The following is a 27,968-nucleotide window of genomic DNA, read 5'->3' as shown; positions in this document are numbered from 1 at the left end:
TTTATATGATCAAGCTAACGATAAGCTAGGTGCTGGAAAATTCGTTCCTATGTGGCATGGACCCTATATTGTAAAGCGAAAGCTAGCAAAAGGGGCTTATGAGCTGGTAGATTTTGATGGGGACTCTTTGGGTAAACCCAGAAATGGACTTTACCTAAAGAGGTATTATGCTTAAATGGTGGGTATGGAGAATTTTTAGTTAGGTTAGGTTTTCTTTCTAACTAGTATGATTATTAGTTAGTCAGTGTGCTTAGATTAGTGAGTGTGTTTTTCGTCGTTATTCTGGCTTATCTTGGTTTTACTCTTGATATTACAGATGTCGACGCCTCTCCAAACATACATTGGATTTGCTGATGGTGCTTGTCGTAGTACACGGAATATCTCTTCCGCAGCTTGGGTTATCTATTCACCCTCTGACGAGTTAGTTTCTATGCATGGGGTAAGCCTCGGTCAAACAACGAACAACATTGCAGAATACAGTGCAGTGGTTGAATTATTATCCGAATCTATTTCATTTGGAATTCGACGTTTGATAGTAAGGTTAGATTCTGAACTTGTTGTATTACAGCTTAATAGAGTTTATGCCATTAGAAATCCTGTGTTATTAAGGTTGTTTTTGAGAGTGCGTCTCTTGGAACGTGAATTTGATTACATTGAATATCAGCATATTCCAAGGTCCTTAAATACATTAGCAGATGCAATTGCTTCTCGAGTGTTGGACAGACATTTACGATAATCATGCAAGTAAATTTAAAAACATTTCATCATACATGTTAAACAAGATGAGCCGGTAATAGTGATATATATATAGATAGGAGTGTGTCAAAAAATATACATCGTCTTCGATCATAGGTTGAAAAACACCTTATGATCGGCAAAAATGATAGAGTACAAAAAGTCAAAAATGTCACATGTGTCTACAAAGTGACTAGCCAATCACTGGTGGTGCTCCCTGTACGACACCACTGCACGGGCTACCTTGCGCAAAAATCTCCTAAACGGTCCAGGGACCGCGACTACATAGCGCTGAAGTCTGATAGGAATATCATCCATAGTAGTCTCAGGTATATCCGCCGTCAGACGTTGTAGATCATGCTCCAACTCGGCTAGTACCTCTGCAGCCGCCGTGTCCTGTGGGGCCGGTACCGGTGCAACTGGATGTCTCCTCTCAAAAGGCCGGAGGTTGGCTGGACGCTGTGGACCAACATCTGCATTTTGAAAATTTTACTGTCAGTTTTGAGACGATATATATAAAAAACAAAAAAAATACATAGTTTGAAAACTCGTGAAAAATAAAGTACCTCTGTCATCCCATTGTTCTCCCTGTGGAAGAACCATGTCCGGATCACCTCGAAAATCTACTCCGGCATACAGAAAGTCCTGAATCGCAAACACCTGGTCCTCTAACCAGTGAAAATAACTGTCAATGAATCGAACAACTGCCGCACCCTCGTCCGGATGCCGGGCCATCACCGCAACCCATCGTACCAGCTTTGGCTCCTGAGGACCCAAAATATCAACAGTGAGATGCTGAGGGATCAGCATCAGAATTCTCTCTAGGGCAAAGCTCACGACTATAGGCCCATATCCAAAGGTCTTTAGTTTCCCGGTCTTTGCCCTGGTCAGTTGAGCTTTTAAGTTAGCCGACACCGCATCACACCAGTTGAAGATGGTGCCTTGGAGACAGTCAATCCATCCGCATTTGGGACCCAGTGGCAATATGTAAAGTGGCTGAGCCACAAATCCTGGTCACAGTGAAAGCTAAGACCATGAGTTCACGCCGAGAGATGTATTTGATCTCTATGCCTTTCGCATGGTGTCGATCAGGTAGGCACCAATCTGCTCGGAGACTATCAAGGGATTGGCCACCCGGCCTAGTCCCGGCTAGATTGAGTTGCTCGCCTCTATTCGGCAAGCCAGTAAGAAAGTAGATATCAGAGGGCTCTATCTCGAGTTGTTGCCCCCCGATATAAAAGCATTGCTCTTGAACGTTCCATCTCTCGACCAGCCACTCCAAGAATCTTACCTGAGCCCTCATGCCAGGTATGGCCCAGTATTTGTATAATCCACATCCTCTTAGGGCATCGAGGGAAGGTTGATGATTGATTGCAGCTTCATCAACCTCCTCATGCTCTCTTTCTCTCCAATCCAGCATGATAAGTGCCCTACACATGAACAAACAGGCATTAAAATCAATTTTGGGTAAATTCAATGGTTAATTTGGGAGCTTGGGGTTTCAAAATCCGCGTTTTGCGGAGGACGCACCCCGCGTTTGGCACATAGTGCGCCGGGACGCAGGTGGCCTGAAGGTAGCCTGCGTCCCCCGACCTTTTCCCTTTGTAAGAAAAAGTCGAGGGACGCAAGCCAGCCTTTAGGGAACCTGCGTCCCCCGCAGAGCGGTTTTCAAAACCCAAAACCCCCCAAAAATAAAAAATGAAACCTAAAATAAATTTCTAAACAGATGAAATTGACAAGGAGGATGTTGTGAAATACTTGGAAGAGACGGCGGTCGATTCTAACGGTCGGATTTTCCGCAACGACCACGGGAAGTTTCTTGTAAAAAGCTCCTTTTTCAACCTCAACAGTCAAACGGTAAAAATGACATGGTAAAAAGTCTTTTTATAGGTTTTTTGGATGAATTTGTTCATTTTTCACCATGGAAAGATGTTTTTCGATGTATTTTTGCCTATCTTAAACAGGTATGAGTAATGTGTCGCTTTTGTGCAGGACAAAGGGACTTAGAGGGAAAATTGTCATTTTTTCACGAACAAAATATCAGAGTCATCTTTTAAGCCCTTTTCTGACTCCTAAAACATGAAAAGATTGCCGAGCGTTTCTTTTACACTCGTTAAAACGGAATTAAAAGACGGTCCCCTTATAGCTCTTTTCTGACCGTAAAATCAGGAAAAGATTGCCGGGTTTTTGTTGTTTCAAACTCGATACGGAAATAAAACGACGTGTCCTTGATCGCTTTTTACTTTTCAGGTCAGTGACACTAATTATGAAAGTACTCCTTGGTCGCAAGATCAAGCGGTTCTCCCAGGTATTATTTTATACTTTTTCGGGCTTGGGGGACACAAATTTACGAAAAAGTTCAACCTGGAGTCTTCTTAAGTTTTTCAGACTCTGTAAAATTGAAAAACGCCGAGTTTCTCCTATACTGGGCTCGTTAAAATTTCACAGTAAAGGACCTGTTCAATTACAAACAGGAATGAACCACTCCTTCCTAGGGTTCGAATCAAAACTAGGTTGGACTCATTCGAAGGATGAGCTTATAATCAAGCATATGTTATCCTCCTCAAGCTTGTTAAAAATAAAGAGGTACTTGCCAGAAATGGTGGGGGAAAAGAGAGAAGAATGAGCCTATTTGTTACCTTTTGTCTCAGAAGAAGCTTTACTACCACTCTTGAACACGACACTTTTCATTCACCTGGGTTGGGAAATTCTTTACCTCACAGTTGATCAAACCACTTTGAAAGTCTTCAGCCGGGTTCCGGGGATTAACTTTGAGTTATTTAGCACCAAACCATCTGTCGTGTCATTATGTGTTCAAGAGGTCTGCAAACAAAACTTTCATCTGCAAAATACTTGTCATCCATTTGACCATCCCTGAGTCAGTCCTTACAGCAACATTTCTTCAACTTGAACAATGATTTCCTGTTGTGGGCTTGCCTGCAACGGGTCGCTTTCTATCGACATCAGCACATTATCTAGAGAGATGACTTAGAAATCGTCAGTGCCTTGAAGTCTGCATGCATCAATGGCAGGTTTCTCGCCTTTGACGTCAGTTTACATCATTGACTTTCGATCGAAGGATTCTGTGAAATGTTCGACATCAACTCATTCATTCACATCTCATGGATTGTACTGGGTACTTTGAGAACCATTGACATTACTGGTGGTCTCTCTCACGCTTGTTAACAGTTTACATCATCGACTGGTAATCAAGTGGTTTCTACCATGTTCGACATCGACTCATTTATTCGCATGGCTAGAATCGTACCAATTCGAGAAGTAGGAATGAAGACCCTAGATCGAATCTTTACCATCCAGGATGCGAGGAGTTTTGTATTCATTATCTAAGTAGACTAACCATAAACAGATGGCTGCGCCCATACTGTGTCTACAAAAGTCTATGATTATGATGTACTGCAAAATCATTCCTGTATCAGAGTAGTTAGTCTGTTAGTTAAAGTTTTAATCTGAGTATGGGAATGCCTACCTCAGTGATGATATAATCTTATACATGTATTTTGTGTTGAAAATTGCAGGTTCTGACCAGGCTCTCCACGAGATAATCCTCGAAATGATAAAGCGCTTCACCCTTCCTAGATAATACAAAACCCTAATATATTCCAGGCTTCGCACTTTAGGGGGCAATCTGTTACACTAAAAAATGTCACCATGGCTATTTACAGTTGGTATGGCTCTATCAACAGTCATACTACCCTCTTAAGCAAGTCTTATGCCTCTGCTATCCATGTCAAACTCCAAGAAAGAGAGAAAGTCTTTATAAATGTGTTTATCTCTGGGTACGCAGGTTCTCTCAAGCCTTGCCTGCGGGTACGCATCTATTGTTCATGAGGTCTGCGTCCAAGGACGCTCTGTATCTAAAGGGGCAGGTGCGTCCCTCTGAAAAGGTTAAAATGCGCAAGTTTTATCTTCAAAAACTTACTTGTGGTCATTTCTAGAGCATTCTAGAAGGTTGTTCGACGTGTATTGAGCGCCTCCAGATGGTTCATGCACCCCTACCAAAGAGGAACTTATCCCATCAATAAGGGAGTGATCCCATCCAAAGAGGGGACTATCCCATTGATGGTGGACCTGATTAACTTTCTCTTGAGCACTATAAATACAGGCATTGGGCCAGAAGGAGGGAGGTTAAAAGCTATACATTTCTAAGGGTAAATGCTGCAGGAATTAGGACTCCCATTTAGAAGCTTGTGAGGAGAGATTGCCATCTTTGCTTGTTCTATTTGGAAGTGGGTGAGCTTTGTCAAAGTAGAGGAAGACTCTTGTGGACCCTGGAAGGAGCTTGCACAACACCAAGGCTCAGGTTGTAATGGTTCCTTTTGATTACCTTTAATGTAAATTGGTCCATTCTTCTCAATAACTTGTTGTTTATGGGTTATTTCATGTACTCCTTGGTCTATATGTTGAATATGCTTTGTTTTATGTTATAATCAGGTGCTATTTAATTGTTTGACTGTTGGTGATTGCAGGTTTTGGAGAAAAGGAGGAACTCATCCAGATCAACAAAGCTTGGACTTCTACAACAACGTTTGGACAAAGGTAAGAACGAAACACTTGATTTCTCATATCACAATGCATGTTTAGAGAAGGATAGTTCTAGTTTGTCTTGTTTGTCATTAGAATGTCTTAGACTTCTATGAAGGTCGTTTGTGTCCGCACTTTTGACTGATTCCGTGTGACACTTTGCCTTGGAGAAAATACCACTGATGCAGCCTCAGTATATCGCACTCGACTTGCCTTCTCCTACCGAGCCACGCATGCAGAGATGGGTTGATCACATGTCTAGGCATGCTGGTCAATCTCAGATTTCTTTCACTGATACCTTCTTCAGGTGGTTCGAGCGTCAGGAGATGGTCTATTCCGAGTATCGATATGTTGGTATGGATTTCCGAGGTGATCCGGACTTGGTACTGCCGGATGGCGAACAGTGGGGCGCTATTGGTAAAATCTTCGACCATATTACTGTTTACTGTTCTTATTTATAATGTCCTTGTGCTTTATTCAAGACTTTAATCAAACTCATGTGTGCATGCAGATGTCGGTCATGTTCGTCCAGCAGTTCGCCCAAGAGTGCCAGTTGCTGCCCCAGCAGGGGAGACTGCTGGGAGGGTTATTCTCCGCGACCTTGACGTGGCCGAGACCCTTACAGTTGTGCATGAGCAGGTTGAGAGCCTTACTCTCGGCATTCCCGATGTGAGGATTGATGAGTTACCTTTACAGTTGCAGCGGCATACTACTGGTGTGCCTAGACGATGGACTCGTCTCTTACGCATGATTGCACAGGCCGTGACGTGCTATCATGAGCATCACTAGACTAGGGTGCCCCCTAGCATTTTGAGTTTTTGGGTCATGCGACCGATTTTTGTCTTGGTTACAGAACATTATGTATGAACGATAAACAACTTATATATATATTTTGATTTTCGGGGTTTATTCTGGTTGAGTTATATGATCCATATGTACAACATTGATAATGTGTCTCTTTTTATAAATGTCGCAAATGTCTATCTAACACATAGTTTGCTAATGAGTCGGTTAATGTGTTTAAGTTTCTGGAAATATGCTGGTATTGAATTAAATCAAATTGTCTTTCCAAAATCTTAACCCTTAGGAACATGCGATAAATAGCTGGATTGCGAACGAAATATATACCATTGAGTTGTAGTATTACGAGTTGTGAGTCTAGCCTGACGATTAGTCGGCGTATACCATGGGTGATGGCATCAGAGAGTAGTTCTATCAACGCGCTATACTCAGCGATGTTATTCATTGATTGCCCAATACATACACCTTTGAAACTTACTAACTCGCCGCTTGGATAAAAAATGGCCCAGGCTGCGGAGGACAGATTCCGCGAACTACGACTCGCTCCGTCGGCATATCCAACACATGTCTCCAGAAGGTTTGACATCTGCAATAAATGTAAAAAGGTGGATTACTCGACCAAAACAAACACTTTAGCGAAAAAAAAATACAACAAAAGCATACAGGTTACTATTTAAGCATAGTAACGCTTGAGGTACAACCCATTACGGGGTTGCGCCAGTGGAATTCCGTCATAATCCATTAACTTGTAGGCTCCTTTTGCTAACACTCGTTTAACAATATAGGGGCCCATCCATAAAGAATTAAATTTACCTGCTCCCAATTTATCGGATTCTTGGTCATAAAGTAAGACCAAGTCACCTTCTGAGAAGACACGGGGTTTGACATTTTTGTCGAACTGCGCCTTGACTCGTTTCTTATGGGCTTCGTTAGCCAAAGTGGCATCACGACGGGTTTCATCCAATTGGATTAATTCCAAGAAACGGGCCTCTTCTTCCGAAGTTCCGGGGAGGAGATCAATTGCGAGTTTAAGAGACGAGATTTCACACTGGATTTGCAAGACTGCTTCCAGGCCATACACCAGTTGGAAAGGTGTGAACCCGGTCGCATTCCTTACCGATGTTCGGTAAGCCCATAAGGCTGAGTACAGGATTAGGTGCCACTTTCTTTTGTGAACCCCGATCATCCTTTGCAACATACGCTTCAGGATCTTGTTGATTTCTTCAACTTGTCCGTTGGCTTGCGGATAATATGGGGTAGAGCTGTCGTGAGATAGCCCTAGCTTGGCAGCTAATTCAACCGTCATGTGATTGCGAAAATGCGACCCATGATCTGTAACTATAGCCTGTGGTACGCCGAACCTGGCGACTACATGATTGAAAAAGAAAAGGGCAGCTGTTTCACCAGTGTTATCTAATGTAGGCATCGCCTCGGCCCATTTGGTAAAATAGTCAACGGCGACTATAATATACCCATGCCCCCGGTCGAGGTGGGGTTACATGTCATGAAATCGATGCCCCATTTGGCGAAAGGCCCAACAACAACTATTGGCTGTAAAGGTGCGGGTGGTCTTCTGGTTTTGCTATCAAAAATTTGACAAGCATGGCAACTTCTGACTGCGGTTATGCAATCTTTGAACATGGTTGGCCAGAAGTATCCTGCTCGTAAGATTTTCTGTGCTGTAGCATATCCAGATTGATGCCCCCCACACGCGCCTGAATGACACTCATTCAGGGCTTTTTCGGCCTCTTCATGGGTGAGGCACCTCCTCAGAACTGTATCGATACCACGACGGTAAAGCGTATCACCGACGATCATGTAGTCTTTCGCTTGGTATCGTATACGTTTCTGTTCTGAGTGAGAGGTGTCAGGCCTGAATTTTTGGGTTTGGAGATAAATTATTATATCTCCATACCACTCATTGCTTGCAGATATTAGAAACAAATTTTCGTCCACGATTGATTCTTCTGATGTTTCATCGTTGGACGATGATGGGAGATCGCACAATAATTCTTCGAAAACTAAAGCTTTCTTTGATTTGGATTTTACAAATTCCAGATCAAACTCTTGAAGGATCGCTATCCATTTTGAATATTTGCCCCCCAGCAACTGTCGCGACAGTATATAAGTCATGGGGTTGCAATCTGATAGAATGGTAGTTTTCCAAAAGAGGACATAATGTCGAAATATTTGTATCGCTTGAACAGCAGCGAGTGCTAGCTTTTCAACGTAAGAATATTTGCTTTCCGTATCATTCAAGTTTTTTCTTAAATAATATATAGGATGTTCAATTCCATCGACTTCTTGAACTAAAACCATCGCAATGGTCATATCTGCTACAGCCAGATACAGGTTAAAATCTCTTTGATAGTCCGGGGCATACATTAATGATGCTTTTACTAGAGAATCTTTCAGAGCATCAAAGGAAGCTTGCGCCACCTGATCCCAGACAAAAGGTACATCCTTTTTCAAAAGACGAGTATAACCTTTAGCAAGTTCTACGTAATTTGGAATGAACCTCCTCAGAAAGTTTGCTTTCCCTTGGAGTTTCTGAATCTGAAGCAAATTTGAAGGTGGAGGTAAATTAATGATTTCCTGAACCTTGCAAGGGTCGAGACGAATCCCATCCTTAGAGACTACAAAGCCAAGTAAATGACCAGAACCGACGCAAAACACACATTTATGTGGATTGAGTCTTATCTTGTAGTGTCGGCAACGTAGAAATATCGCTCTTAAATGCTGCGGATGATCAGTCCGCTTTCGCGAATGAGCCGGAAGGTCGTCGAGATATGGTTGAACGATGTTCTTGATGTCATGGAAGGCATAATTCATTGCCCTCTGAAATGTCGCCCCTGCGTTCTTTAAACCAAAGGGTAATTTTCGATAAGCGAATGTGCCCCACGGACAGATGAATGCAGTCTTTGACTGGTCCTGTGGGCAGATATTTATTTGATTATACCCGAAAATCCATCCATGAATGAAAAGATTTCACATCCGGCGCATTCATCAATTATCTGGTCGATGAAGGGTGTAGGGTAGTTGTCTTTCGGACAAGCTTGGTTTACATCCCTATAATCGACGCACACTCTAATTGTCCCTTGTTTCTTCATAACAGGGACAATATTCGATACCCAATCGGTTAGAGGAACCGGGTAGATGAAACCAGCATGGAGGAGCTTTTCAACTTCTGCTTTAATGGCAGCGGCTTTCTTGGGGTGCACTTGCCGAAGCCGTTGTCTTACTGGTTTGACATCAGGATACATCTTAATTTCATGTTCAACGATACTCGAGTCAATGCCTGGCATTTCATCATATGACCAAGCAAAGACATCTCTGAATTCGCAAAAAAGAGCGCTATATATTTCCAGTTCTGAAGGAGAACATCCTTTGCCGACATAAATATTCTCTACAACATTTGTTTTGGTCGAGATATTTATGGCTATAGTCTCTTCAATATTGGATAAGTTTCGCTCGGAATCCACCGTATTTACAGTATCTGATAGGAATTCAAAAACTGAAGGGTGATAAAGGTCCTGTTGAGTATCTTCTTCATATTCTGGAAGAAGGGAACGATGGTGGCAATCATTCCATGGTGCCCCCTCAATCAACATTGATTGTAGAATTCCTTCGTCAGTCCCATGTACTTTCGACCAAGGATCTAATGGGGTACCATATTCTCTAGACCTATCTACCCAAACACTTGATGAGTGTTGACTTGGGTTCGCCTCCCATGCCCGAAACATTGATTGCTACAATATTTCTATAGGGCTTAGGGGAAAAACCATTTCATGATCCATGACGATATCTTCTTCTGAGATCTTCGTGGAAGATATCATGTTGTAGGCTCCTACCAATGCTACTTCTCCTATATAGATTGGAGGTGGAAGTGCGAAAGTTCCCATTAATGTGGGGTCTTTCAGTAGGCCTACTCCGATATCTTGAAGCGAATGGTTGCTTCCATGGATCATGGGAATGCTTCCTGTAACTTGTGAACCATTAGGGAGGAAGTCTTGTTGGTCGACGATCGTAATCCCTCCTTGAAAAGGGAATGCGATCTTCCTAAAATAAGTCGACACTACAGCTGCCATGGCATATATCCACGGTCTTCCCAGTAGGATGTTGTAGTCAAGATTCCCATCGATGACTTCAACATCTATTTCTACTGTTTTTCCGCCCAGTTCAACCTTCAAGTTATTAAGGATACCACACGGGGTATAGGTCCTTCCGTCGAATGCTTTCAATGTCGTCGAAGATCGCGACAAGGTCGGAGACCCTAAAGTTTTCTTGCAACTGATCGACATAATACATGTAGATGCCCCCTCATCAATAATTGTTCGGTGAACAGTTTTGTTGAGTGCTTTCACTTGAATAAGGAAAGCTAGTTGAGCTGGTAACTGAGGATCGTATCCTTTGTGGTCGAAGGATACGAGATTGGAATCCTTAGGATCAACCCCACCAATAGCCGATAACAAAGCCTGCCTTTGGGATGGGCAATTTTGTAGTACTTCAAGAGTCGACATAGCGGATGGCGATTGGGCCAAATCTTCCACTATGTTATAATGTTGCGCCGCTCTGGCGCGAGGATTAAATGTCGACTTGTGTACTACTCCCTTTGGCGGTTTTATTGTTAATTCAGGAATGATGGGTGGTACAACTTCTGTCGAAGTTGTTGTCGAACTACTTGGTTGATCTTTACCTTTATCGTTCGACAATTGCGGATTCCCGTAATCTTTGTTCCTTGTCAAAATCAAAGCATCATTCGGCTATTTTGAAACCGACAACATGAGCACTTGCGATGGGGAAGCATTTCCACTATCAACCAGATTTTGACCTGGATTGGGAAACGGATCAGTTAACACAGCTGAGGTTTGCGAACTCTTCAAGAACCTTCTAAGCTCAGCTTTGTATGGACAATCGGCTGTCCAATGATCTTCGTCACATATCATGCATGGACTTTTTGGTTTCCCTTTCCTAGGAGGGTTTGAAGAAGTTTTTTCAAGGGATGACTCACCCTGTTTCTTCTTCTTCCCTTTGTTTTGTTTCTTCTTGCTTCCTGGTTGATTGGTTTCTTTGCCCTAATCTGCTGATACGACATTTACTTCCGAAGCAAGAATTTCTTCTTTTGCATTTTGATCCAAATTCTTACGGGCTTTCTTAGAGGAAGCCTTTGTCGATTTCGCGTTTGCCGTGCCAATCACACCATCGCCGGCATGAGAGTCACTATTTGATTTAGGAGGAGGAGGAATTGAGAATTCCGGTCTAGGGGCGTCAGGTATTTTGTCGTAGAGCGTGCCAGACTGAGTATAGACTAAGTCTAGATATTGTGCATGAGCAATAACTTGCTCCTCCGTTACGACTCCCCCCTTGGCCACATCTTCTGTTATGGCAGGAAGTAACGACTTGATAAACCATTCAGCTAATAGCTGATTGGGAATGTACGTTTTCACCATCCTACGACGACGACGCCACTCATGTATATGATCAGATATGTGAGTGGCTGTTGTCTGCTTGAAGTTGGTTAAGATTTCCGTTCCCGTTTCATACCTTATTGGTAATTGAAAATGGGTTAAGAAAGTCGTGGCTAGGGAGCTGAAATTGTCAAACGAGGCTCTAGGTAATTCAATATACCATTTTGCCGCTGGGCCCGTTAACGTCCTCTGGAAAAGGCGAAGCCTTATCGAATCATCATTTAGGGTGTTTGATGAACACCACAGATGTAAAGTCATCACGTGATTCGATGGGTCTTCACCTGGATTTCCATTGAATTTAGGAATGTCAGATGGAAGTTTGTGAGGAATCGCTGGCCACCAAGGGGCGTAAGCAATCGGATCGTTGGTTAACCGGTGTAAATCGGGTAACTCTAAAGTTGCCACGAATGGTAACTGTTGATTCAGGTTAGGTGAAGCATACCCAGGGTACGATGGAATCGCTTGAGCAGTGGGCCTTTGCATACCAGCATAATGTAATTGATGTTGGTATGACTGATACGGTTGGTGGACTTGACCACTGTAAAGTGGTTGATTTTGACCGTTTTGAATATACGGTTGTCCACTGTTCCCAAAGATCTGCTGCTCAGAACCTTGGTATACTTGCTGGAATTGTGGTTGTTGGTATTGCACTAGCCATGGCTGTGAAGCCATGTTCTGTTGTGCTATACTAACTGTTGGACCAAGGTGTGGGGTAATTGTACCCGTTTGGACCTGTGTCGCCCCACCAGTAGGCGATTGTGGTTGAGTCACAGGGTCAAGGGGCTGTTGCATTACAACCTGAGAAATCTGAGGTTGGCATACAACAGGTAACGTTTGAACTTGCGACACTGTCACAATGGCCGGTGTGGTCGGGATGTTCGACATAGGTACACACTGTTGCATAGAATATACAACCCTTGGTTGTTGAGGTACCATAGGTACCCAACCACTTGATGTAATTCCAGTATAACCTGAATACTGTTGTGAACTCCCGTATGGATACCCTCCCAGAGGGGGTAATGAAAGGGCATACTGCCCCCCATATGGTAGCAATCCGGAACTCAAGGGGATTGTTTGTCCTTGGGGACTGGATTGCCCAAATTGACCTCCAAATGGATCAATCTGTCGAGTCTCAACATAAGAGTTGCTGGATATTATTCCGGAGGAACAAACTGGAACGGACCACACTGTCGAAATAGTCCCTGGGTGGACTCCTTCTAGCGGTTGTGAGCTAGTTGGGACAGATGGTATGCCGGCAAACATTGTCAGAGTGATGGCAGGGGCTTCTGCTGTCGCTGTGTCTTTTGACACAGTCCTAGATGTTGACGGTTGTTCAGACATTTTGAGTCTATCCAATAGATTGCCTAGCGATTCTACAGGAACTTCCACTTGTGGTAGACTAACTTCTGTTGAAGGAAATAGAGTGACCCCGACTCCAAAATGTGTTGGAGTACTTGCTTGCGAATCCTCTACAATTTCCTCTATCGCAATCAAACCAGGTGGAAGAGGAAGACCGTCTGGTCCGTAAAATATTTCTGGTGCCGAAGAAGGGGTTGAATCGACAACGACAGTTGTTTGAGGAGCAAGACTCTCTAAACCGGATACAGATGGAACTGGTTCAGTAACGCAAGTATTTGCCCCCAGACTAGGATCAGTGTTACTGTCCCTCTGTGGCTGTTGAACTTCTTCTATAGAGGCAGGGTTTCCAGAAATGTTTGGAGTAACCGGAATCTCAGATGTTGTCGGAACAGTTGTTCTAACTTTGATAGGAGATTTCGAACTGGTTAAACGAGTTCGCTTTGTCCGTACTATTTTCGATTCCGGAGACAAAGACGATTGACTTGTAAGCCTCCGTGAACGACGGGGTTTCAATTGACTTTCTTCCACGATTGCGGATTACTCGATCAATCAAAATACAAAAGGGGAAAATGTGTTTCTGAATTAAATGAATTTTTTAGACGCTTTTAGACACAACTTGCTTTTTCACTTTTAAAGAGTCGAGAAAAAGCTAAAGATGACTCTAGTCTCCTTCGATGTTTTAACGAGCCCGAAGTGACAAATGCTCGGATGGACTTTTTCCGTTATAGAGTTTGAAAAAGGCCAAAAGGAACTGCTCTAGATTTCTAGGCAGAGGGTGTGCCAAACTTTTCGCAAAACCGCAGAATAATTTTTAGGGTACGGGCGGTCGATCTTCCTGAATGCTGTGTTCAGTGCATTGCGATCAGTAGGGCGGCCGACACGGCTTCCTAAGGATAAACGTTTTATGCCTATAGGGGTCTCCCAATATATACGCGACGGTACGTGGGAGCACAATCCGTACTGGCGCTATCGTCCCTCAGGAGGAATCACCCACCATCAACGAGATCGACAGTCACCAGGATTTATGACGCCGGAACACGTCTCTAGCCTAGACCTCTATGTTGTGCGTTATGTTGCAAAGCGTTGTTAAGTTCATTCAATTTATTTTAGGTTGATCTTTTTAGAAGTTTGCCTTTTGAGGTTCACCACGAGATGTATGATAGAATTCCTAAATGCAGTCTAAAGATGATAAGCAAGCTTTATATCTTTTCAACTTTGAAAATCCTAGCTACTAAGGGAAAAGAAAGACACCATCTTTTCTCAAAGAGCAATCAGCACACTCTAATGCACTTTTCCTAAATCAAGCATGCAAACTATCAAATGCAAATGCACAATGCAGGTGTTTGTTTTCCGCTTTCTTAGTATTGATGCCTACAAAGAAAGCTTTTTGTACAACTTTGAATTTGCTTTTAAATGACAAATACAAACAAGTTTACTTTTTCGAAATCAGAGAGGGTAGAAGAGATTACAACACTTAACGATTTTCGAAATGAATACTTGTTTCGACACTTAAAAGAGACAAAATCAAACCAATAAGCAAGAGTAAATGTATAATCAACTGCAAACAGCCAATGAACTCTCTCCTAAGATCACAATCAACAGATCTGAATCAAGGGCTACAGGATGATTATTTCACTCATGCAAAGGAAAACTGTAAATCATGCCACAAACACATAAAAACACTCACAGTCTTTTTGTACAAAAGGAGACAGAATCTAAGCAGAGAAAAGGAGTTATCAGACTGGTACCTATGCTGGTTACAGGCTGCAAAAATCAGAGATCAAAACAAGGCAAAACAGAGCAGAGAACCCCAGCTGCACAAGGCCAAACTGGTTCAGCGCAACCTCAACACAGGGGTTTTGATATTCAGCGCAGGTAGCCTTCACGGGACCTGCGTTGAAATGCAGAATCCCTTCACTGGGTCTGCGCTGAAGGAGAAACTCTCGTTTCTCATTGGTTCTGGGTCACAGATTGCTATTTAATCTACTGTTTCAGGCCAAATAAAAGCAACAAACAAGGTACAATCAAAGGGATGCTTTGAGGGAGTACTAAGATCTATCACAAAGGATCATCAAATCATTTGTGAGTCCATTGTTCAGATCATAGACAAGTCCAGTGATTGGATCAAAGCAGCAACTGTCTACTTTGCATCTGGGAATAGCAGATGCAGTTCGATTGTTGCTGTCGAGTCTATGAATCAAACAATGATAGAAACACAAATAAAATGACTAAACAGATCTCCCCAGCGGAGTCGCCAATTTTTTGTGGGGAAAAATGCCTATGCAGGACGATCCTATCCACCTAAGGTGTGACAGTGCCTTAGCAACAAACAGAGACAACTATTCTAGTATTCTTCCTTTATGAATTAAGAATGAAGAGAGAGATGGATGGACTAACCGGTGTCTTCCGTTTATCCCTCGATCCGGCTTCTCTTCTCTTGGAGAGTTCCCAGCTACTTGCCTTCTTGTTCGCCCAGCTTCAAGAGGTTTCTGCAAGATCACAAGAAGAGAACGCTACACAAGACATGGATTCATATTCATAACTAGTTCAGGATTAGAAATAAAGTAAACATACTAATGCAATCATACATCAAAAATACATCAGTATATAGGAGAAACCAAGATAGCTTTATTGATGAATAACAAGGTTCAGGAAGAGATACAACCCAGAGGGCTCCAATCCAGTGTCTCCTTCCCAGCAAATGGAATTCCTATCTTCACCCCCTTCAAAGCATTAAGCACCCAATGATTCCAATCTCAAACCAACAGCAATTCTTTGCAATAACAAAATTCCCGCCTCTAGATCTCATGGAGGAGAGATCCATATATAGATGTTTGGAGAGAGGATGAGTCAGCTTGAGATCTGACTAGTGTCCTCTCCCTCTGTCAGTTCTTGATTCCACTTGGAGGTTCTTGCTTCCACTTGGAGATTTGGAACCTCTTACTCATCACCAGTCGAATTCCCTGAGGCAAGTGTCATTTTGGAAGCTTCCTGGGTTCTGACACCTTGAGAAATGAACTTGCCACATGTCCACTCTCGCTCAGCGCAGGTAGCCAGTGTTGCCTTTGACATTCAGCGCAGGTAGCCGGTGTTGGCTTTGACATTCAACGCAGACAGCTAGTGTAGCCACTGAAATGATCCTGAATTGACTTGTTTTTGAGCAGTTTCTGGTGGAGAACTTCTGTGAATTGCTGTGGTTTGTTAGCCTTGTTCCTCTAGGGGTAGGAACAACATGTTTAGGGACTTTGGATCCCTTAGATTATGGACATTTCATGCTCAATGCTGTAAGGCATAAAAATGTCTATAACAAACCTCCATCATATCTGCAATGTGTCATCCCTCAAGTATGCCATAGAAACAAGTATACACTTGTCTCATGTATCCATGTGCTACCCATGATCATAGATCAATAAGCTCCCATGTGTCAAAAGCTGGTTGAGTCTCGACTCAACCCATTCCCAAGTGTTGCCACCAAGGCATCATCATCGTTGTAACTCCATTGCTCCAAAGTGTCCCCAATTCCACCATATATGAAGTCCCCAAAAGTCACAACAATCTCATGTCATCATGAGCTCCATAAGTCATCCCCAACCAACATCCTAGCAAGCATACAAGTCTCGGCCCAAAGGTCTCTGCAAGATGCCTCAGCTCTACATGTAGTAGGAATGATCCCTATTCTGCTCACAACTCCATCCAAGTTCATGGCCTTGTTGTACAAGAGTGCACAACCTCTCCATCGACTCATAAGTAAAACATCTCCATGTCACATCAGCAAATCCATCTGCACAACATCCCTGCCTTGGCACTCCTCATTGGATGCCCATAAGTGACACCTCTACAAGTGCTCCCGCATAATGTCCCTGCATAAGACTGCCATGCTCCATGTCTCCAACCTGATGTCCATGACTAAGTTGCCCATGTAGTCCAACCAAGTAGACCCACCACAACAATCGGTCATCCTCATCCAAGTCTGCAATCTTTGGTATAGTGAACTCGGTCACCCAACCATATCATCATCATCACGAGTCCCTCCATCATAGCTCCCCACTAAAGGTTTCACCAAGACTTTCTCTTGGTCTCGGCCATGAGAAGTCCACCCAAGCATCATCATACCTCAAGTGTGTGCCCTCCAATCTGTCCATGAGTCATGCTGGGCACTTAGCCAATTCTCCATATGGCTAAAGCATGACCCAATCCTCCACAACGATCATCATGTTCCTCCCTTGTCACGGGTCTTTGTACCTTCTACCATAAGGTCACAAACATCCCCAACAAGTCCTGCAACAATCAACAATCCTTGCTCTTTATCATCATCATGAGGTTCCTCCAAATGAGTATCCTCATTCATCCATGTCTGCAAACCGCACGATCCTGGTCCAACTTGATCAGTCTCAAGTTCATCCTCCATCATAGTCATGTCTCCAACATCCTCGATCATCACGGCTTCCTCTTCCTTGATAGCACAATCTGCAACTTCATCTTTCTCCATTGTCCAACCAAGTTGAAGAAGTTCGTCTTCAACATTCTTTTCCAAGACCTCAAGCTTATCTCGAATCCGGGGATTCTCTTCTTACAACCTCTTCAACCTGTATAAGGTAAGCAAGAGCTTCCCTTTGCATTCTTCCAAACCTGCCATGTCTTGTCGTTCAGCTTAGCCCAAGCACTAAGCTTCACCCCTGCTAAACCTGTTTCACCATTCACCAGCTTCACCAAGTTTCCTACAATCAAGAACCGGCCCTTGTTCCACTTGTACGTGAAACCAACTTCCTTCACCTGCAAGTACCTGCTTCCACTGTCATCAACTGTCAAGTTTCCAAGTGTACCCACACCTGCACTTCGTCATGAGAAACCCTGCTCTAACACCAGCTCCAACCGAGCTCTGATACCAACTGTCACGCCCCTACACCTGCGGTAGTCTTTCAACCGCTTATAGCGAGGTGCGGCACCACTGAACACTTTCTTTTCACCAATACTTATGTTCGTGGACTACGCCTTAACATTCCATACTTAGTTTTATTTTTGTTACCAAGTATTATTATGTGTTCCTTTATACCAATGAACACCCATACACATTCATTATCAACAACATTAACAAGAGAAATTCACAACAGTATAAAGGGAGGGGCAACTCCCTGTAATATGAGTTTGCCCAAATATCAATATATGTATAATTTTCCACTTTTACAAAGTATAGGCTAAGTCCTTGGGAAACCCCAAATTTATACTTAGCCAAATTTCCAACTTCGGCAAACTCGGTTGCCCAGCTCGTCGGCACCTCCGCACGGTCGCCGCACGACTCACCAACCCGTCGTTCACCTCGTCGCACGTCTTCGCCGGTTTGCTCTTTGTTTGGTCGCAAATGCCCAAACTGTGTACACCTGCCCACACGCAGTCCCACTTGCCAACTCTTGGAAAATGCCCAAATCGTGTGAACAACACGTAGTATCGCTTTCCCAACTCTACGACATCTGGTTCCAACCTTCGTTCACCTTCGTGCACACTTGCACGATGGGTGGGCGCTCACCCGAGCCACCAAGACACCCACGCCAAGACTTAGCACAAACGGGCGCCACACGTTCACCGTGCACGCCTCACCCGATCACCGGGCGCACCTTCGCCCACACCTTCGCCCAACACCAAGTGCCACTTTTCTACCGTGCGACTAGCCCAAGGATGGGTGCATAAGAACTGCGCCTTCTCCTTCTCCTATTGCACACTAGAACCTGCGCACTATTCTCTTGTGCGAAGTTGCAATGACCGAATGTGATCTCAAAAACACTCCAACCGTATGGTAATATATATGCATGTGTGGGGGCTAAGTCTGGCACCCCAGCCGACTTCCCCCAAGCCCCTACGCCATAGCAAATGCTCCAAACATATGTCGGCTTTACTCTCCTTGTAGGTCGGCCCTTAACCAAGTCGCTCCACGCTCCAAGGTGTACATAAACCCAACGCTCTCCTCATTATTGTCGCATATTGTCGCAATAGTATCGTCGCATAATGTTCCAAGAGACTGTCGCACATCACAACTCGCCTCCAACCGCGTGCGCGCCCATGCTCGCCCATCGCCAAACGTGGTCGCACCTCCGGGTAGAACCGCAGGACGTTACAGAGGGGGACTGGTAACATTTATTTGTTCCCTTCAAAGGTGCTATAATAAAACTATTCTTTGTATATATGGTTTCCATTGGATGATTAGAGTTATTACTGTTTCTTTTTGCTGTTTAACTATGATTGTGGCATAGATCCAAAATTTGGCAGGTTTTGTTTCTATCAGTTGCTGCAGATCTACAATGTTTAGCAGACATTTATATTGTTGATATTGTTTGTCGTCCACAATCTTAAGTGGGTTCTTTTCATACATCTTTGAGAAGAAAACACTACAACATGCACATACATAGGTTAGGAGTTGATTTTCATGAGGACTATTTAATGATGATGTTTATGGAAACTTTAGAAGAAAAAGCATGGTCTTGGTATGAAGGATTGTCTCCTGCTAGCATTTATTCCCTTAAATATTTCTACATAGTGTTCTGTAAGAACTATAAAGACAGTTACTCTTCTATAGTGTTGGTTGAAACCTTCTGTGGAGATTTTGACGGTCTTATGCAACATTTGGGAATTGATATTGATGATGAGGATTTGATGGATAATGAAATAAAGGAAACCCTGTCTAAACTATCTTCTCATTAGGAAAGCATAATAGTAAGGGCTAGCTTCCATGACACTTAGGACAATCTTCAACAAAACACAATTTCTCCTTTGATTATAGATCATAATTTTGATGTTCAAATTAATACTTTGGTCCTTAAGAATTATGATGAAACTCTACAGTCCTCAGAAGCTTTAAAGAATCAAAACAATGATTTGGATAAGTCATCAAATTTTGAAATTCTCCAATATTTTCCTGAGTCATCTACTCAAATAAAAAATTGGATTAGATTCAATGAAGAGCTGATACTTGCATATGACAACTGTGATTTAAAGATTAAAAGAAGATATAAAAAATAAAATGTTGTTCTGAGTCCTTTGGACAACCAAAACGATATTATTGTTGAGTTGAAAAAATAATGTTTTGATCTTTTAGCTCATCAAGAAGAGGTTTATCAAAGGCATATTTTTGAAGTTGTATGCCCAAAAAATTTAGACAGTAAACTAACAGATGACATAGAATTTCAAGAAAACAACACAATTGTATATGATACTTTTCAGTCTAAAATATAGGAAGAAAACAAGGAAGTAGTTGTTATTTTTTATTTCTTTAAATATTAGGGTGATACTCTTGTTGAAGTACATGAAATATTGTGTTTAGATGATCCTCAAACACATGCTATGGATATTATTCAAGAATGTATAGAGCTTCTCCCTGAGATGCATGATAAGAGAGATGAAAAATTGGTTCCTTTCTCATTCAAGGATGGTCTTAAGACTGTTGAATCAGAAACAAAGCAGATATTGCAAATCATGAAAACAAATCCTTACTTGATGATCAACAAACAAATAAGCATTCCCTTCATGATTTCTATGACCCTTTTGGCAGGTTGTTGCACTCATTAGAAAAAGAGAACATAATTGAATTTATGGATCATGAAGAGGTTTTTAGTGGGAAGTTTGAGTTTCCATTTTCTAAGTTTAATTTTCTGCTTGGAGAAGTTGAATGCAAGCTTCAGTTAAGTAGTCATTTTCTTGACTGGTTGCATTGGAAAATTGTTATTACTTGACATTGCAGTCATTTCAACATGTTAGAGTGAGTGGGTGTGATGAATAAGCTCAACACCTTGAGCATTCTTTTCAGTTTCAGTTTGCAGCAGAGCTTTTCAGTTTTCAGTGTATAGTTTAGGTTTCAGTTTGAAGAATGGATTTGGTTCAGTTTGAGGATTGGAATAGATTGCCGGTTTGGTTTCAGTTGAAGTGGTTTTAGGGTAGAGCATGTTGCAGGTTTGGGATTAGCCTGATGGTCAAGCACATGGTCTATGATGTTCTTGGCACCTCATAGAGAGGATTCCATCCCCATTGGAGCCAATATTATGGTCCTATAATATAGGAACCCCAATCACTTTTCTCTTACTATTTTATTTGAGGTCATTTTTGTAATATTAGTCCTAGTTTCATGAGTGTCATGGTCTAAAGGGGTTTTTTGTACAAAGAGGCCAAATTTTTCATTGTAAATATGTTGAGTTAAAAAAGTGTCTTTTTGCCATAATTCGAACTATAAGGTCACAAGGAGTCATGATTTGAATTAGCAATTATGAGGGATCATTTTTCATTATAGAGGAGTCTAGGGCTCATATCATCAAACCTTGAGTATCATAGGTGGGTCACCTAAGTTTAGAGGTTAAGTCTATATCAAAGCAATCATGAGATAGATTAGACACGAATGTGGAGGTTGTGGTGAGTTAGTTTGAATGTCATTTCAATGTCAAGTTATGATTTTAGTGGTAAGATAATGGTCAAAAGGATAGTCCTTTCCTTTCCCCAGGCGCTGCATTTTCCAGGAGGTGTTGTGCATTCATAATTTTCATTCCCAATCATGATTATCATCATCATTTCCACTCCAAACCATTTTGCAAGATTATTTGAATTTTCCTCTTCATTCCACATCGCTTAGGCCTTCTCCATTTCTTTTAGAACCTGTGCTATGCTCATTTTGATTCGCTACAAAAGGGAGGCAGAGGTGTTACGAATCCACGCAGTTTTGCAATTATTGCATACTGGTGGTTAATTCTCCTTCACAGGTGCAAATCCAAGTTTATCCGTTGCCCTTAATGTTGAATTAATCCTCAATTGCATGTATGAACCAACAAAAAATAATAGAAAGTCTGTAAGAGAAAAAACTCACCTTCGTTGCTTTTTTGGGTGTGGAAATGAATGTTTGGTATTTTTTATGAAGAAAGGTTTGAAAGGGGTCTCCAACATGGTTAGCATTATGTCAGCATCATGAAAAGGATGTGCATCTTGTTCAAAGACATCACTGTTGATCAAAACCTATAGAGGACATGTGGTATTGCATTTTTTATGAAAGTGAAATTTAGAGAGTTGGTGGATTTGTGAGATAAAATAAAGTTTCTAAGGAGGAAGCTGATGTTGTTCAGGCCTTTTCACACCTACTGAAGTCATCAAGCAACTCAGGGAGTGACCAGAGGTATCTCAACCATAGGGCACTGTGTTTTCAAGCAGTCGCACCATATGTACCAATTTTCCCTAAAATTTGTACAATGGATGTATGTGGGTGAGATGAATAAACTCGATTAATTTCATCCTAAAATGCTTCACAGTTTTCTAGAAACAAGCTACTGTCACCTACAACCATTTTCGTATTTTCTCTAAATCTGTGAGTCGGATTTGGATCAAATTTGGTTTGGAGAAGAATTATGATGAGATTAACTTGATATCAAAATTTAAGCTTAATCCGATTCACCACTTAGGATATATTAAATAAATATCAGTTTTACTGTAAAAGTTGACAGTTTTGTTGTGAAAGTGGGGGATAGTCCAAAAGGAGGTCTAAGAGGTTCATTACCATCATAGAGGTATTTGAAGCATACAAATTTGCTCCATTTTGACAGAGGAAGGATACAACCATATAGAACATGGAGGGCTACTTCAATTTGCTGCAAATTTGGCTAATGCGCTGCAAGTATGGATAGTCAACACCATTTCATTTTAGATTTTGATTTTTTTTCTTCTAGAAGTAGTTTAGATCATGTGGATAGGTGGATTATTCTCTTAGGAGGTGTAGTTAATTTTTATTTGCGAATATTCCACATTGATGATGTATTAGGAAAGTTATAATAAATAGGTCAAAGGTAGTTTCCTAGTACCTAGGAAAGTGGTTTTGTTTGCTATTTTCATGTAATTAGTTTTATCTATTAGGGGAATAGGTGGATTTCAACCCCCTTAGACTTAGGAAGATAATATTGTATATAATTCATGAATTTTAATGTAGAAAGGGTTGTCTGTTGGTTAGATTAGAGAATAAATACTTTTGTGCACGGTATTTTTATGAAATCTTTGCTAGTGAATGAATGAAATAGACGGTGATTTACAGGGATTCCCGTGTCATAATTTTGGTGGTTTGTTATCCTTTGATCTTGTAAGTTATCTTGTATGTTTACATCCTTTAAATGTGTATCTTATTTCTTGAAAAAAACCAGATGTTTGATTCATAATTAATCTTAATGGTGCTCTGTTTTAGTTTTTCCAAGTTATCAATGTTTTTAGCTTGAAATAACATTTTAGAATTAATTCATGGTTTGATGCTCTAACGTGTTGTCTTTTACCTTTTCTACATTCACCGCCTACAACAATTTGACCTTAATTCCACCACCAAAGCTGCCTACCTTGCCCCTATGGAGAAACCCTCTCCTTTTCCATTATATCACTGAACACTCCCTTTCCATCATATCACTGAACAAAAAAATGATTTGACATGACTCCATGCCCAATGGATATGTCTCTTTTATCATCAACAAACCTTTGAAAACATACCTTTATTTAACTTTATACCTAGCCTAATATTAGATAGATTGAGTAATCTAAGTGAGAGACTCCTCTCCAATGCCAAAAGAGCTAGATTTTGACCTAGAAGTGGTTTGTGGTTACCTTTGTAATTTATCTCCTCAGCCTAGGGAATTTACAGAGTGCTAATAGGGGTTAAATTATCTATAGAACAATGTCCCAAGAAACAAGAAAAGGAAGAGGACATGTCCTATGTTCCATAAGTTAGTGCAGTTGGAAGTTCGATATATACAGTGGTTTGTACTAGATCAAACATTACACATGAAATGAGCGGATTGAATAAGTATATGTTAAAAATAGGAAAGGAACATTGGACAACAATTAAGAGGGTTTTTTGAGTATTTTCATGGAATTATTAGTTATGGATTGTGTTACCAATGAAGAAAAATATTGGAAATAGTGTTGGGAATACATGGTTTTGTCAATGCAGACTAGAATGGGGATCTAGACCATAGAAGACCTACAAGTGGGTATGTGTTTAACATATGTGGAGGAGAAATTAGTTTGATGAGAAAGAGGAAATCTATAGTGTCACTCTCACCTACCAAATCTAAATACATGAAATCCCCTCATGCAAGCAAGGAAGCAATGTGGTCACATAGATTGTGTTTGGGTATTGGGTTTGTACAATGAGATGCAAGGATAGATTGTGACATTCATAGTGCAGTCATCCTAGAAAAGAACCCAATGTATAATTCTAAAACAAATCATATTGATGTTCAATATCACTTTGTGAGAGACATTGAAGAAAATAAGGTATTGTTAGTGAAGGTGGAAACTTTGAAGAATGTTACATATTCATTAAAAAAATCCACGAGGACTTAAAAGTTCTCTTAATGTAGAGAAACAGAGGGAAATATTGCCACAGATTGTTGATCATGTACTCTCGTGACCTCCTATGTACAAAGAAAAGAAAAAATAGGAGAATGTTGGGTATCTGTTATATTCTTTGCACAACTATCCACATACATTATATGTTGCACCCATTATAGCGAGTGGTTCAAAGGGGGTGGAAGCCCCCTTGCACAAGGGTTTGTGGGAAACACCCAAAAAAAATGGGCGGGATTTTGTGTCTGTTTGTTGCACAAGGTTCCTATTTTAGTGGTTTTGTGGTGCATGGTGGTTTATCCCATGGTTTTGTAATTTTCAGATAAGGAAGTACAATTGTATAGTTATCAAGGGTAAATGGATTAGTAGTTTATGGATGATTTGGGTATGCATATGTAAAGATATATAAATATTGTTATATTGTAAAGATGAAAATACTAAAAATATTTATAGTTTTCTCGATTTAGGTTTCTAAGGTAAAATATTTGTGTTCTTGTGTGTGTTTGTGATTACATCTTTTTTGTTTGATTAAGAATATATTCACTACAATTAGCAAGGAACCAAATAAGGAAACTAACGCTCAATAAATAGGAGATATACTAAAAGAGTATGTCATAGAGATTTCACAAGCACATGTTTTAAATGTGGATAATATGGGAGTCATGCATATGAATGTTTACAAAGATATAGTTGCACTATAACTTGAATATATATTAAAAGGAAAATATATTGTTTCAAGAAAACCTAAACATGAAGATATATTAATGACAAAGAGAGTGTTGAAGAAACTTGAGAAGAAAAGGCAAGGAACTCCACTAAGAGGAAAAAAAATCAAAGGAAATATAAGTCTTTAGGAAAGCGTTTCGTGATTAACATATAAAAAGGAAGCATTGAGAATTTGCTGTCCATAGAAATTACACAAAAGCTCAATTTGAAATTCAAGTTGCAATTTAATTCGTACAAAGTGTAATGGTCATAAAAGGTCATCAAATCAATGTGATAGAACAATGCAAGGTAACTTATCTGTCAGAGAGTACCATGACAAAATTGTGTGTAGTGTGATACCAATGGATACTTGCCATATCTCATGGGAAAGATCATGGAAATATTACCAAAAAAAATATATATGGTAGGAATAGTACTTACCAATCTGTCAAAGATCATAGTAAGTTTAAGTTATTGCGAATTAAAGAAGAAGAAGGGAAAAGAGAGGCAACATAATTATGTTGGTCTTAGTTAAGGATTTACTGAATAAGTGGAGAAGTAAAAAATATTCTATAAAACTCTTCCAAAAGGAAAAATAATATGAATTGGGACATTATATACCATTTATATGAAGTGACGGTACTTCTATATGAATATGATGAAATTGTATCAATTGGTTTGCCACTAATGAAGAGTATATATCATTATGGTCCAAGTTTGTTGATTAAGGAACCCTATGGATTGAAAATTGTAGTGAGTGAAGAGATAAATAAATAATTCCAAGATTTGTTAGGTAGGGTTTGAGCTTTACATTGATAAAAATGGATGAAGTAAGGGATTGGTTGAAGAGAGCCAAGAATTTCTTCAAGAATGTCTTAAAATCTAGTTAATGAGTCGAAGATCACTTTCAAGGTGAAAGAAGGGTTGTATGAGGTGTTGATTATCCCATTTGGATTGAAAATCTCAACCAAAATGTTCTTGAGGTTGATTGACTAGGTACTTACACCATTATTAGGTAGGTCTGTGACATTGATTTTGGATAATAATACTACTTTTCCACAAGACCATAGAAGAGCATTTGGTGCACGTGAGGCAAGTGTTGAAGTAATGGCAAAAGGAGAAGCTACTAAAAAATATCAAGAAGTGTTTGTCCATGCACAAGAAGATATTCTACTTGGGTTTTGTGATTTGTCAAGAAGGGTTGAAGATAAATCTAAAAAAGGTCCAATCAATTGTTTAATGGTCAACACAAAGAATATATTTGAGGTAAGAAGCTCCCATGGTTTAGCAAGTATTTTTATAAAGTTCATTAGAAAGTTAGCTGGATTTGTGGGCCACTAACCAAATATATGAGGAAGGGAAAATCTCAATAGCTAATAATAAAATCAAAGTTTTGAGCTCATAAAATGGAAAGCCACTAAATTTTTTATATTAACTTTATCAAACTTTGATGAATCGTTCCAAGTGGATGTGATGCCAGTATAACAATGATAGGGGCAATGTTGAGTCAAGAAGGAAATACAATAAAAAACTTTAGTGGAAACTTGAATGAGGCCAAGAGGAGGCATTTCACATAAGATGAAGAGATTTACGTGATTATTGAAGCATTGAAGAAGTAGAAAAATTATCTCTTTTCCAATATCTTTGTTCTATTAAGTGATAATCAAAGATGACTCAAAGGAACGTGAAATGGGTCAAGTTGTTACAATGGTATTTATTTGTATAGAAGCATTGGAGTATAATGTCCTATAGGTTTTAAACTGATATACAAATTACCTGCAAACGAATTCTTAAAACAAAAAGATATACAATGGCGAGAACATAAAATATACACAGATTTTCTGCTAAAAACCAAACCGGGAAAACCAGATTTATTTTTCATTATATTCCTTTCAATGTTACAATACATATATATACATGTCAAAGCATTCATAAAACCCAATCCACTAACCCTAGATTAGAACATAATTGTAGTTCCCTTGACCAGATCTATACAATACCGTGGGTAGAAAAGCATCATACCCAAAGCCATGTGTAAAAACCATGCACAAAACCATGGGCAGGTCTACCAACCATATTTGGGTTCGCCCCTATCCTTTGGTTCATAATTTTTTTTTCCTGGGGCATTGCCCCAAACCCCGTGTAGGGGGGATACCTGATCCAGATTTAAATAGGAACACAAAAAATTAAATATATAACCATAAATACAGAGATGCAACGGAAATAATACTTCATTTCATTACTGTAAAATACTGAAATATGCTTACAAATAGAAATGGAAACAAACCAGCGAGGGCGATGGTAGCTTATGTCTGAGAAGAGATATGGTGGCTACATGCCTCTGAACTCTGTTACAATGAGGCTCGAAGACCTATTTATTGTTGAGAAACAATGGAAAACCCTAAACATCCAAAAAACCTAACCCTAGGAGATGAAACACCACAATATGGACCCTGTTTTGGGTAAATTGGTACATCAACTTCCTGGGGTCGTAACTTTGGTATACGATCTCCGTTTGACGTGCACCATAGCTCGTTAGAAAGATATATCCGAGTGTTACAACTTTGGGACCAAAAAAATCAATCCATGGACCCATGTTGCTCCCAGATTTCCCAAAAAACGTCGTTTAGGGCCTCAAAACGGCTTCGGAAGTTTAGGACCCGAAAAACTGCTAAAAATAGTAAATAGTGCTACAATTACATAAACTGAAAAACTGAAAGAGATAGTTGTGGGGGTCCAAGTGGGATAGGTGGGTGGCCACCAAAACCCACTTGGATCAATACCACCTACCATCAAACCCCCAGACAGGGGGGGATGCCCCCCTAGTGACCCCCCCACTACACCCGACACAACATACAACACATGCCGCTAGTTGTGGAAAAATATAACACATAACCTCACATATTATCCCAATTGTTGTTTTATTTCCGCATAGGGGGTCACACGAGAGTTTAGTCATTGGTCCAAGCTATAATGCCCATTGTTCCTCTACACCAAGAAAACTTCTCAGTG

The sequence above is a fragment of the Pinus tabuliformis genome, chromosome X (assembly GCF_031772625.1).
Source record: "Pinus tabuliformis cultivar Carrire ecotype Pingquan chromosome X, CPIR1, whole genome shotgun sequence".
NCBI lineage: Eukaryota > Viridiplantae > Streptophyta > Pinopsida > Pinales > Pinaceae > Pinus > Pinus tabuliformis.
This window is presented reverse-complemented; position numbering follows the sequence as displayed.